Raw genomic sequence first — 13,801 nt, 5'->3', positions numbered from 1 at the left:
AGAGGATAAAGATAAGGAGGTAGGATTTGTAAATTACTTACAGGAGGTCAAATGGCACAATATGGTGATCAAGTGACCACTGGGGAGGGAGTCCAGGAAGAAGAGGTGGAGTCAGATGAGAATGAAACAATTCACGTGTAGTTTCTAATTTTACACCTGGGGTAGTCAGTAATAGTGTAGTGTTAGTCACTTACGCGTGCTCAGTCACTCAGTTGTGTCCGATTCTTTGCGACCCCATGGACTGCAGCCCACCAGGCTCCCCTGTCCATGGGATTCTCCAGGCAAGAATACTGGAATGGATTGCCATTTCCTTCTCCAGGGGATCTTCCCGACCCAGGGATGGAACCCCAGTCTCTTGCACTGCAGGCAGAATCTTTACCATATGATCCACCAGGGATTTGGGGGTTAGTAACCAAGGCAGTTCATAAAAGAGATTCATATTTGCTGCGTGTGTGGCGGGGAGTAGTGTATTCCCAGGAGTTCTGTTGTAACGATGACTATCTTCTTTCATTTTTCTCACCACATTGTGGTTACAATCCTCAGATGAGGAAACTGTGTCTGTTACCTTCCTACTCCTCAAACCAGCCCCAGGAGGAAAATGTTCTTAACTTCAATCACGTAACAAAGTAACTGAGCATCAGAGAGGGAAAGCAACTGGCCCACAATCACAGAGCACAGCAGCTAGGATTTATTTTTGTTGTTGATTTTTATACATTCCTTGTTTATTTTTTGCTTTCCAAGCTCTTTTTGATTTTCTAAAAATTTTATTGAAGTATAGTTGACTCACAATGCTGTGTTAGATTCAAGTGTATAGCACAGTGATTTAATTTTATCTATCTATACATGCTGCTGTTGTTTAGTCGTGAAGTTGTGTCTGACTCTTTTGCGACCCCATGGACTGTAGCCCACCAAGCTCCTCTGTCCATGGAATTCTCCAGGCAAGAATGTTGAAGTTGGCAGCCACCCCTTTTCCAGGGGATCTTCCCAACCCAGGGATCGAACCTGGGTCTCCTGCATTGCAGGCAGATTCTTAAACATCGGAGCCACCAGCGAAGCCCGTATCTATCTACTTATCTACCTGTATTCTTTTTCAGATTCTTCAGCTGGGATTTCAACCCAAGGATGAGCCTCCTTGAATTGTCAGCCTTCCAGTATTACACATCACCTCTCAAATACATTCTGCCAGAAGAGGCATTCTGAATATTATCATCTGTGTCATCTTCCTGCATGAAATAGTTCAGAGTCCTCTACATAATTTTGTTTGAACCCTTCTTTGTATAAGCTACCACCAAGGTGTTTTACATAGTATGCATTGGTCACGGCTGTTTTACAAACCTGTGCAAGCAATATGTTTGCATGGCGTGGCTCCTGTGTCTAATGACAATGTTGAAAGCTACAACATGCACAGATAGATATGTATACAGGAACACACAGCAATATCATTTTAACATCAAAGCACACGTGCCTTAGAGGAAGAATAGCCTATTTTTAACTCTTGGGCACTATTTGCTTAGCTGATAGCTAAGTGAAATTGGGGAGTGTTAGAAAGCTGTGAATATTGTTCAATATTAATATTACAGGTTACCTGGGAAAAGGGGATTTTATGGTATAAAATGAGACTGCCCAAATCCAGCTAAGAGCTTAAAAAGTCCAAACCACTCTAAATATTGATTTGACTCAATTGTGCAATTTAAAACATTCCTATTTCCCTGGAGAAGAGTCCTTCCTGAGGAAAATTGTGAAAATGGAATGCAAAAAAGAAGAGAGGCGAAAAAGTAATATTGCAGATCTGCAGCGGACAGAGTTCACTTTCATCTTTGGGGAAATATCTTTCCACCTCCCGAAAAAGAGAGCTGCAAATAATGGTTCTCCCAATGAAGCCATCCCAGCTGGATCATGCTAAAAAGCTTTTAGGAGCGAAGCAGTAAGTAAATTCAACTGTTCAGATGCATTTGGATGTAATCCTAAAGCAGTAGCCCGGGTAATCGCCAAGCCATCAACAACTAAAAGGATTGAGACTATTAGATGCGGACAACAGAAAAATAATGGATGTTAAAGAGGTCGGGAAACAGAAGTGATTGCATTCACCCACCACATAGCTCTAAAGCTGATGATGGGAGAACTGAAGCTCCATTTTCTAACCACTGAACTATTAAAACACACACACACACACACACTGACAAATGTTAGCATCAGTTTTATCCTGTAGGTGGTTGAACAGTTCTTCTTCAATGTTTTGAAACAGAAGAGGGCTTTGGTTTTTTACTCATCTCAGAGTAGAAGGAGAAGAATGTCTTTCTTCTCTGCCAATAGCTTAGACTGGGAGGATTAGATGCTGGGGCATCAAAGGTTCCAGAACCTTGGAGTCAGGATGCTGGAACATACGGCAGGCAGGGACACACAAAATGTCTATCCATGATCTTACAGGATTTTTGAAGAAGAGCCAGTTCTGCTTCTCCAGCCAAGTTTCTGCTACTTGCCAGGAACATCACGCTTCAGTAGATCTGGGATCCTTGCAGTATGAACCCATAAAGGCTGCCCACATCAAATCATCCCAGTTGCTTGTTGAAATATAGAATCTCAGACAAAGGTCCCAGTGTATCAAGGCAGAATTGCTTGATTTGGGGCAAGGATTCTTATGCCTTTGACCTTGAGGATTACCATGGTCATCAGTGGCATCAGAAGTTGTGGTCTGAATGGGGAAAATATTAAATTCCAGGCTCCTGAAGTTATTATGATATAGAGCAAGGGTCAGCAAACTACTGCCTACCGCCTCCTGGCCAAATTTGACTGCCCCTTTGGCAAATAAGCTTTTAACTGGACCACAGTCATGTTCATTTATTTTTGTCTTTGAGTAGTTGCCACAGACACCACATGGCTCACAAAATCAAATATTTACTATCTGGCTCTTTACAGAAAGAGGTGGCTCTCCTCCAAGGTAGATCAATGGTTTTCAATCATTTCTATGCATCAAAATCATTTACAGATTTTTTTTTTTTTTAATGTCACTTCTCCAGACCTATTCCCAGAGATTCTGAATCACCTCACCTGGGGCTGGAATGGGATACAGGTATTATTTAGAAGGTGGTTCAGATGATTCAATGCACAGACAGGATGAAGACTACTGCTATAAAAGGAGACTGCACATGGTTTGTGAACAGGTTGAAAAGAATTTGCTCCATAGTCCGATCTCCCCACAGCTGAGTGTCTTTGGGTAGCCTATGTAACGTGTGTGTCTCAGTTGCCTTATCTATAAAAAAAGAGGTATCAATGATCAGTTGGTTGGCTGAAGTGTTATGAAGATTAGAGACAAGGAATGCATACCTCCCAAGACACAGCTTAGCACCTAGGAAATCTACGTAAGTAGTGGTGGTGATGAAGGTGATGGTAATGATGACAACTGTGATGGAGGGTGATGCCTAGGGCTTTAATAATGCAATTATGTGTGCATTCATTAAGCACCAGCTGTGTGTTTGGGAAGGGGAAACTGACATAAGTAAGACATTGTGATGACCTTCCGAAAGAGCTCACAGCCAAGTGAACAAAACACACGCATAAAAAGATATTGACTATAACAGGAAAGAAAAACAGGCAAAGAATATGGGCAGACAAGTCACAGAAGAAGAGAAACTCAATTTCAATAAATATACACAAACAAGTTCAACCTCAGTAATAATCAGGGAAATGAGAAATAAAACGTGAGACATTTTCTCCCAGGATACATGAAAATATTAAAAATACTGCAAATATTCTGCTTTCATTGAAGCGTAATTTTATAGACTTTTCAGAGGGTGAATAATCAAGTTAATATCTGTCTTCTTTTCAAATCTTCTATTTCTCTTCTAGGTGTCTCGTCTGTAGGAATATATATGCACTTGCGTGGCATGGTTACAACAATAGAAACCATCCAAATATCCCATAAGATGGGGAATGGCTAGCTAAGTCGTCACTCTATATAATTTATTGAGATGTTCTGTTTAAAATGAGGAATGCGTACAGGTTTAAAACAGACAGTCAAAAAAGAAAAAAAAAAACCAGTCACCCAAAGTATTTTATGGTGATGTTGCAAAGAATAGAAAATGCCAAAACCCACTTATAATAAAGCACACATACCTACACACAAAACAAGACTTAACATTTTTATCCTCTTGTGCATATGTAAATTCCCAGACAAGATTCCTTCTGGGAAAGAAAGGTAGATTTAGAGTAGGACAGAGAAGATCTTTCACTTCACCTATGTTGTTTGAATATTTAATAATGTGAATGAATGTATTCATGTACTTCTTATATACATTTAAAAAATAAAAAACAGGACAATAATTCAATATGGCAAGTATTATAATAAAAGGGTGTGTAAAGTATGATGGTGCTACTAAAAAATAAATTCTTATGGGGTGGATGGAGAAGCAGTGATGCCACAGAGCCAGGATAACATTGAGTTAGGTTTTGAAGGATGAGCCATGTGAGAAGTAGATGGCAGGCATCCCAGGCAGGGGATGAGGGGACCATAAGCAGGAACTCTGGGCCATGGATATAAACACTTCCATTCATTTGTTCATTTATTCACTCAACATATATTTCAGCATCTCTTCTGAGCTCCAGAACATTTTGGTGCTGGACATACAGTGGGAAAACAACAACAACAAAGGTCCCTGGTTTCATGTTGCTTCTGTTTTAGTCAGTCTAGACATTAGTCTGTCTAGACATTCCAGGAAAGCAAAGTCAAGTGGGCCTTAGGAAGCATCACTATGAACAAAGCTAGTGGAGGTAATGGAATTCCAGTTGAGCTATCACAAATCCTACAAGATGATGTTATGAAAGTGCTGCACTCAATATGCCAGCAAATTGGGAAAATTCAGCAGTGGCCCCAGGACTGGAAAAGGTCAGTTTTCATTCCAATCCCAAAGAAAGGCAATGCTAAAGAATGTTCAAATTACCACACAATTGCACTCATCTCACACACTAGCAAAGAAATGCTCAAAATTCTCCAAGCCAGGCTTCAAGAGTATGTGAACTGTGAACTTCCAGATGATCAAGCTGGATGTAGAAAAGGCAAAGGAACCAGAGATCAAATTGCCAACATCCACTGGATCATCAAAAAAGCAAGAGAGTTCCAGAAAAACATCTACTGCTTTATTGACTATACCAAAGCCTTTGACTGTGTGGATAACAATAAATTATGAAAAATTCTTAAAGAGATGGGAATGCCAGACCACCTAACCTGCCTCCTGAGAAATCTGTATGCAGGTCAAGAAGCAACAGTTAGAACTGGACATGGAACAACAGACTGGTTCCAAATCGGGAAAGGAGTACATCAAGGATGTATATTGTCACCCTGCTTATTTAACTTATACGCAGAGTACATCATGGGAAATGCTGGGCTGGATGAAGCACAAGCTGGAATTAAGATTACCAAGAGAAATATCAATAACCTCTGATACACAGATGACACTACCCTTATGGCAGAAAGTGAAGAAGAATTAAAGAGCCTCTTGATGAAAGTGAAAGAGGAGAGTGAAAAGTTGGCTTAAAAGTCAACATTCAGAAAACTAAGATCATGCCATCCAGTCCCATAACTTCATGGCATATAGATGGGGAAACAATGGAAACAGTGAGAGACTTCATTTTGGGGGGCTCCAAAATTACTGCAGACGGTGACTGCAGCCATGAAAGCAGAAGACGCTTGCTCCTTGGAAGAAAAGCTATGACCAACCTAGGTAGCATATTAAAAAGCAGAGACATTACTTTACCATCAAAGGTCCATCTAGTCAAAGCTATGGTTTCTCCAATAGTCATGTATGGAAGTGAGAGTTGGATTATAAAGAAAGCTGAGCACTGAAGAATTGATGCTTTTCAACTGTGGTGTTGGAGAAGACTCTTGAGAATCCCCTGGACTGCAAGGAGATCCAATAAATCAATTCTAAAGGAAATCAGTCCTGAATATTCATTGGAAGGACTGATGCTGAAGCTGAAACTCCAATATTTTGGCCACCTGATGTGAAGAGCTGACTCATTGGAAAAGACCCTGATGCTGGGAAAGATTGAAGGCAGGAGGAGAAGGGGATGACAAAGGATGAGATGGTTGGATGGCATCACCGACATGATGGATGTGAGTTTGAGTAGGCTCCAGGAGGTGGTGATGGACAGGGATGCCTGGCATGCTGCAGTCCATGGGGTCGCAAAGAGTCAGACACAACTGACCAACTGAACTGAAGACTGCCAAGATAGAATCAAACAAGTAAAATGCAGAGTGTGATGGTAAGTGCTATCCAGAGGGAAAGGTGATGGGAAGGGCTGGTGTATAAATGGGGTCCCCCAAATCAGTTAGGGTTACCTAACTGTGGCTGTGCTTCGAGGCACCATAGACAGAGAGCTGAAGGAGCTGAGAGAACTAGCTATGGAGGGGAAGAACATTCCAGACAGAAGAACCTCAGGTGTCAGAGGACCTGATGCAGGGCTGAGCTTGAGTCCCAGAAACAATGACGAAAGCATGCTGGTGCGGACCTGCAAGAGGACTGGGGGTCAGAGGGCAGACAGACGCTGGGACAGGTCATGTAAAGCTTTGTGAAATATGAAAAGGACTTTGGATTCTTTCTGAATGATGGGGGTCCCTCGAGGCTTTTGAACTGAGCAGTGGCTTGATCTGTTACACATTTTAAAAGATTCCTCTGGCTGCTCTGCTGAGAAGACTCCAGGGACAAGGGTAGAAGTAGAGAGATCCGTTGGGAGGGTCCTGTGTTTGTAGGAGCTGCTAAGGGTCTGGACAACTGGGTCTGCAGGGACTGGATCATTCGATACAAGTATGCAAAAGAGGATCTCGGCAGCCTGTGGACACTGTTGATGCCTCTTTTTTAGGTGGGTGCACATACGCTAAGTTGCTTCAGTCATGTCCTATTCTTTGCAACCCTATGGACTGTAGCCTGCCAGGCTCCTTTGTCCATGGGATGTCCCTGGCAAGAATACTGGAGTGGGTTGTCGTATTCTCCTGCAGGGAATCTTCCTGCCCCAGGGATCGAACCCATGTCTTTTATGTCTCCTGCACTGGCAGACAGGTATCAGATTCCTAATCCTCTTCAACAAACCTGCCCATGACATTGCAGAACCCAGGGTAAGAGTACAAACCAAGACCTCTATACCGTATGCCAAGGCATCTGAAAGTTTTAAAGCAATCTCATGGCAACCCACTCCAGTGTTTCTGCCTGGAGAATCCCCATGAACAGGGAGCCAGGTGGGCTAAAGTCCAAGGGATCGCAAAGAGTTGGACACGACTGAGCGACTAAGCACAGCACATTACTGTGTCCTATAAAATACGCACTATCTTGATGACTTCATGATGACCTGGAAGACCAAGTTCACATTTAGAATCCTCTAGCATCTCAGGTTCCCTTGCCAAAATATGGCAGCATGAGGACAGCTGGTGCCTGGCTTACGGCTCCTGGATCTCTACCCTCAGTCTGCCCCCCAGTTTTCTTCCTCCTGCCAGCTCTGTACCCCAACCCCCACACCCAACCCCCCCACAGCCCCCCACTAAAGTGGCTTTTTGCACATGTGTGGGTACGTTGCAACCTGCACATTAAAAATTGGTAGACAGCTGGCTTTACATTCCCTCTGGCTTTGGTATGCAATGTGTCCTCAGGAAGACAGATCCAGGGAAGAGACAATCCAGGGAAGAGACAACTTGGGCAGGGAAATCCAGGTCCTCTATTACCAAGAGAATGATCCCGGAGGGAAAGTGCAGGCTGTGGTGAGCAAGTGCCATTGCCCCATGGTCTTCTTATCCCATGGGAAGACAGGCGGTAGGAGAAGGGCTAAAGTGGAGACCTCTCCACTGGGGGGTACAGAACCCAGGGTGAGGCTGCATCTTGCACGGGCTTCTTAATCAAGATGGCAAAGCTTAGGTCACAGCTCTTTACCCAAGGGACACAGGATCCTTCGATTGTTAACCCTACTAAGAAGTCACCCACTGCAAGGGGAGTTCCTAGGAATTTGAACTGTGAATGGAGGGGCTGAAGGAAAGGTCGTGGTGCTGGTTTGTACGATCCACTGGTTCTTGAAGAGACGATGCCTTAACTGCTATTCTCTGGAATATTGGAGATCCTCTGGTTCCAGTCCTTTCTTAGGAAACTCTTTGTTCAGCTAAGCCTTCCATTCTGTGAGGTTTCCCCAATGCATTCTTTTTAAGGCTTGTGTGGTTCAAGAGGTTAAGTATGGCACCTGTAACCAAGACACCCTATAAGATGCAGGTCAGGTTACAAATTTCATGTGTTAAGGCTTCCCTGGTGGTCCATTGGTTAAGAACTCACCTTGCAATGCAGGGGATGTGGGTTTGATCCCTGGTCATGGAACTAAAATCCCACAAGCTGCTGAGCAGCTAAGCCCTCATGCCACAACTAGAGAATGTGCGAACTGTACTGAAAGATGCCACGTGCCGCAACTAAGACCCAACACAGCCAAATAAGTAAATTTAAAAAAATATATTTTTGAAAAAAGAATTTCATGTGTCACGTGACAGTGGGTGAACTTTAGCCCATCGAAAAGTGCAGGCTTTTAAAGAGAGGTTGGAGAAGGAGATGGCAACCCACTCCAGTATTCTTGCCTGGAAAATTCCATGGACAGAGGAGCCTGGCACGCTGCAGTCCATGGGATTGCAAAGAGTAGGTCACAACTGAGCGACCTAGTACAAACAAGAGAGGAGGCCTGGGCTGTTTTTTTGTTGGTGGTGGTTTTGGTTTTATTTTCAATGTTTCTGGAGAAACACGGAAGTCGGATGGGAAGGGAAGAAAGTATTTCTGGCTCTCCTATCTCCCGCAGCCCTTTAATCGGTGCCATAAAGAGAGGTATTCATGAGGAAGTACAAGTTGAACCTCAAGAAAGAAAGAAGAAACATTCAGGTGAGCAAGATGCCAGGAGATAAACGACGGGCTAATGAGCTCATTTTCAGACAAGACCTAAGAACACAAAGCTGCCTCCCAGGACCTACAGATTGGGCAGCATCACATCAAACCCCAGTTCAATTCTAGAAAACATTGTAGAACAGATGGTTTTTGAGCAGAGAGAAGAAGCCAACAGAGGTTCAGTGTGACCCAGCCATGCCAGACTCCTGTCAGCCCCAGCCTCCCCTTGTCCTGTTTAGCTGCACAAACTGAAATGCTGTAGCAATAGGCCATGTGTTAGATGCCTCAGCCTCACTAGCTACTGTGCTCTTAATGGGGCTGCCATGAACTTGGAAGACATGCCTTGATTCCATTCAGCTGAAGCTTCTCCCCGAACCTTCCAGGTCTCTTAGTCTCTTGCTGGAATCAGTACTTCAGTCCACCTGTATAGGGTCATGAAATTACTAACCACTTATGAAGTTATCCCTTTGAGAAATTCTCCCTGAGGGACTGCCCTTAGGGTGAATGTCTGCTGTCTTTACCTGGCCAGTATCCACTTCCTCCAAGACCAGTAAAAGCTCTGTATTTGACCTTGAGAAAAGACCCTTTCTCCAATCTCAGTTCCCATGCTCAGTGGAGTGAGAGGTGAGGGGGAGTGTTGACTTTGCCTCCATCTCAGAGCTTCATCTTTGTCATCTGCTGGTAAAGAATCCACCTATAATGCAGAAGACCCGGTTTGATTTCTGGGTCAGGAAGATTGCCCTGGAGAAGGGATAGGCTACCCACTCTAGTATTCTTAGGCTTCCCTGGTAGCTCAGACAGTAAAGAATCTGCCTGCAATGTGGAAGACCTGGGCTCGATCCCTAGGTGGGGAAGATCCCCTCTAAGAGGGCATGGCAACCCACTCCAGCATTCTTGCCTGGAGAATCCCCATGGACAGAGGAGCCTAACAGGCCACAGTCCATGAGGTTGCAAAGAGTTGGACATGACTGAGTGACTAAGTATATGAGCACAAGGTCAATGGCAAGATGATGGAGTCAGGAGTGCACTGGAGAACATTCCTGAGACTCACTCTGAGGAAGAGTTGGCATGCAACAAGACCAGTTGGGAGACTTGAGTGTTTTGAGGATAGAAGATGGCAGTTTGGACTAAAATACCGGCAGTAGTAAGAGAAGTAAATTGACTCGAGGTACTTCTAGGAACTAAAATCAACAGGCTGGTGATGAATTGTGTATGGGAGGTTGAGGGAGAGAGAGAGGCTGCAAATGATCCAAGCTTGTGCTCTGTGCAACTGAATGGATGCTGGTGACATCACCAACAGAGGAAAACCTCTGAAAAAGAATCAGACTTGAGGAAGGGATTCATGAGGAGCAGATTTGGAATATTCCAAAACTTCCTAAGAGGAAGTGTTAACAGGTAGGTGGATATACAAATATGGAAGACTGAGGATATGTCTGGGTTGGAGATATTAACTTGCCAGTCTGTGTACACAGCTAAAGACATGCACAAGGAAAAGTGAGGAAAGAAGACAGAGACCAACTTGGTAACTGCCCCCTCCGTGTTTACTCTGAAAACTCTTTCTTTCAATGTTACATGCATACTGCTAGTTTTCCTCGCTTTCAAAAGGTACCCACCCATGACTTGTTCCTATTTAATTCAACCTTATCATCACTACGACTAGCTTCTGGGGACAGCAGTTTGGCTTTGTTAACTACTTGCCATGGCACAATTATAACAATGCCTTGCATAGGAATGGCTCAAGAGATATGACCAGATGATAAGGCTAATTCTGCTTTTTTTTTCTTAAATTGCTTTTCCTAATGGAGAGTCCCTCCATCTCCCACGTCAAGGAGCATCATCAGTTTGGGGATTACGTATCAGGGCCGAAGCAGACAAGTGAGGTTATGTCTTGTGGATAGGGATCCAGGACACAGAACACCTCAGAGGCATTCAGGATGGAGAACAAGTTAACCTGGGGATATTATCAAGAGGGTTGGCAGGAAAAAAAAAAAAAAACTGATTTACTCTGTTCCTGTATGACCCATAGAATAAGAGCAGGATCTACGACTTATACCTCTTGTGTTCTCGGACCAGCCGAAGTTGGGTACAATAAATGAGTGTCGAATGACTCTGTAGATGATGATAAGTGTATGGAGCTCAGCAGCTTAGCTGAGGATGCTGAAGATGTCATTTGGGCATTCCATGCATACATCAGCCTTAAATGCTGCCTGGTATTTAACACCCAGCAGAGTCCTGTCCCTGATATCATGATATCCATGGTATCCACATCACGACCTCCAGCCAGTCCCTCCCTCACTCTGCCCTCTTCCCTGGAAACTGTGGAAGCCAGAGTCAGACAGCAGGGACTCCAGAAAGATCCCAGGGAAGAGGAAGAGGAAGAGGAGAAGAGACAAAAAGGTGAGACTTAGCCATCTACTGCAGCTCTCCCTGTCTTTTCTGGGATCACCCAGAGCTGAAATCTGACTGTGGAGCTTAGGACTCTAGACAGTGGGGCCAAGGATGGGAGAACAATTATTAAGCAAGACAGTATGCAGCGTAATCTTACCAGCCCCTTCTCCTGTCTTTGTCCATGTGATACTCATCTCACACCAGTATTCTCACCAGCTTTCTTTAGAGGTGAGGGAGTGGAGGCTCAGAGAGGCTGGGGTCGATCGCCCAGGCTATACGCCAAGGAGCATGCTTCAAACTCCAAGCCTGTGTTCTTTCCATTAGACTTGGCAGCTTCTCTCCAAGCTCCTAAAGAGCAGGTCTCATCTCATATATGGATGTGAGAGTTGGACCATAAAGAAGGTCGAGGGCTGAAGAATTGATGCTTTTGAACTGTGGTGTTGGAGAAGACTCTTGAGAGTCCCTTGGACTGCAAGGAGATCAAACTAGTCAGTCCTAAAGGAAATCGACCCTGAATATTAATTGGAAGGAATGATGCTGAAGCTGAAGCTCCAAAACTTTGGCCACCTGATGTGAAGAGCATACTTACTGGAAAAGACCCTGTTGCTCAGAAAGATGGAGGGCAAGAGGAGGACGGGACAACAGAGGATGAAATGGTTGGAAGGCATCACTGACTCAATAGATATGAGTCTGAGCAAACTCAGGGAACTAGCGAAGGACAGGGAAGCCTGGTGTGCTGCAGTCCATGGGGTTGCCAAGAGTTGGCAACTGAACACCACCACCACCTCATATACAACCTTCAGGGAATGTAAAGAGAATACCTGAGCTCAAGCCACTTTTTCCCAATTTATGATGAGGCTACTTTGGGTCAGAAAGCAATCAAAGTTCAAACCACTCCTCCCTCTGTCCACCCATGCTGCTGGTGGATTCGACCAAGAGCCCCCAGTTGACGTGCTTTCTAAATGATCACTCCTCCTGCCTTTTTTTTTTTTTTTAATTCAGGACCAATTTGCTCCTCTCTGCTTGCTGGGGATCTAACACTAGCCTAGCTGAAATGATGTCATGATAACCAGTGTTTGCCTCTGTACAGACTGTTATTGGAGTAAGCCTTCCCCAGCTCCCTGCCTGGCTGGAATACACGCTTCCTTGTGCAAGTGAAGTCAGACTGTGATTCATTCATTTCTATTAGAATAGGTGATTCTAAACCCATTCTGATAGAAATGAATGAGACATCTCTGCCTGAGGGGGTCGGGGCTGGAAGTGCCCCTACTGCTGCATGGCTGGGAGCTGCTAAGGTATCTGTAGATGGCTGCAGCATCATCTCCTATCCCTGGTTCTCCTGGGAGGTCCATGTGCCTGGGTTTATACTTTGGTTCCTCGGCCCCTCATTGCAGCATCGGATCCCTCCGCTCCATTCCAGCAGCAAACCTGGGCAGGGACCAGGGACTGGCAGTCCTGCTCCAAATGGAGCTCTTGGCTGGACCCTCAGTATTCCCACCCACCTGCCTTCGTAATATCCACAGCTGTCGGCTTCCCGAGTCTGCAGTGTAGGTGCCCATACCCACACTTGGCACTTTGCAGAAAACATGTTACTTCATTCTCTCAACAGTCCTTTCCTTCACAAATATTTACTCTGCATTTCCTGTGCGCGAGGCATGGCCCAAACGGAGGCAGCAATGAACAAAAAGCAGGCAACTCTCTACTCTTCTGGGGCTTGTGTTCTTCAGTGGGAGAGCATCTCTTTATTTTTTTAAAAAATTAATTAATTTATTTAAATTGGAGGCTAATTACTTTATAGTATCGTGGTGGTTTTTGCCGTACATCGACATGAATCAGTCATGGGTGTACCTGTGCCTCCCCGCCCATCCTGAACTCCCCTCCCCACTCCCTCCCCACCCCATCCCTCTAGGTTGGCCCAGGACACTGACTTTGAGTGCCCTGCTTCATGCATCGAACTTGCACTGGTCATCTGTTTGACATAAGGTAATATACACGCTTCAGTGTTATTCTCTCAGATCGTCCCACCCTCGCAGTGAGTGAGCATCTCTTAAACGGGCTTCACTGGTGGCTCAGACAGTAAAGAATCCGCCTCCCAGTGCAGGAGACTTGGTTTTGATTCCTAAGTCGGGAAGATCCCTTGGAGTAGGAAATGGCAACTCACCCCGGTATTCTTGCCTGGAAAAATCCATGGACAGGGAAGCCTGGTGGGCTATAGTCCACGGGGTCACAAAGAGTCGGACATGAGTGAGCACACACAGACATCTCTTGAAATGGTACTGTTATCCTCATTATTAAAGAGAAAATAAAGTTCAGAGTTTTCATAACTTGGAATCTCACATAGCTGATAAGTATAAGAGATGGAACTCAAGCATGGTTTCTAAAACCAAAACCCACCTTCCTTCTATTACATGGGACCCCTTTGTGCTGTTGGCAGACCTTACTTCTTGAATCCTATGACTGAGGGTGTGAGATAGGATATAACAGCTAGCACATTCCCAGTGAAAGTGAAAGTATTAGTC

At 44.5% G+C, this 13,801-nt stretch overlaps 1 protein-coding gene across 1 annotated transcript in view; it reads right to left on the bottom strand.

The window, feature by feature from the left end:
- The window catches only part of HS3ST4 (heparan sulfate-glucosamine 3-sulfotransferase 4), a 471,763-nt gene that overhangs the window by 89,014 nt on the left and 368,948 nt on the right, over positions 1-13,801 (bottom strand). The window lies entirely within an intron of this gene.

The sequence above is a fragment of the Cervus canadensis genome, chromosome 32, assembly GCF_019320065.1.
Source record: "Cervus canadensis isolate Bull #8, Minnesota chromosome 32, ASM1932006v1, whole genome shotgun sequence".
NCBI lineage: Eukaryota > Metazoa > Chordata > Mammalia > Artiodactyla > Cervidae > Cervus > Cervus canadensis.
This window is presented reverse-complemented; position numbering and strand designations above follow the sequence as displayed.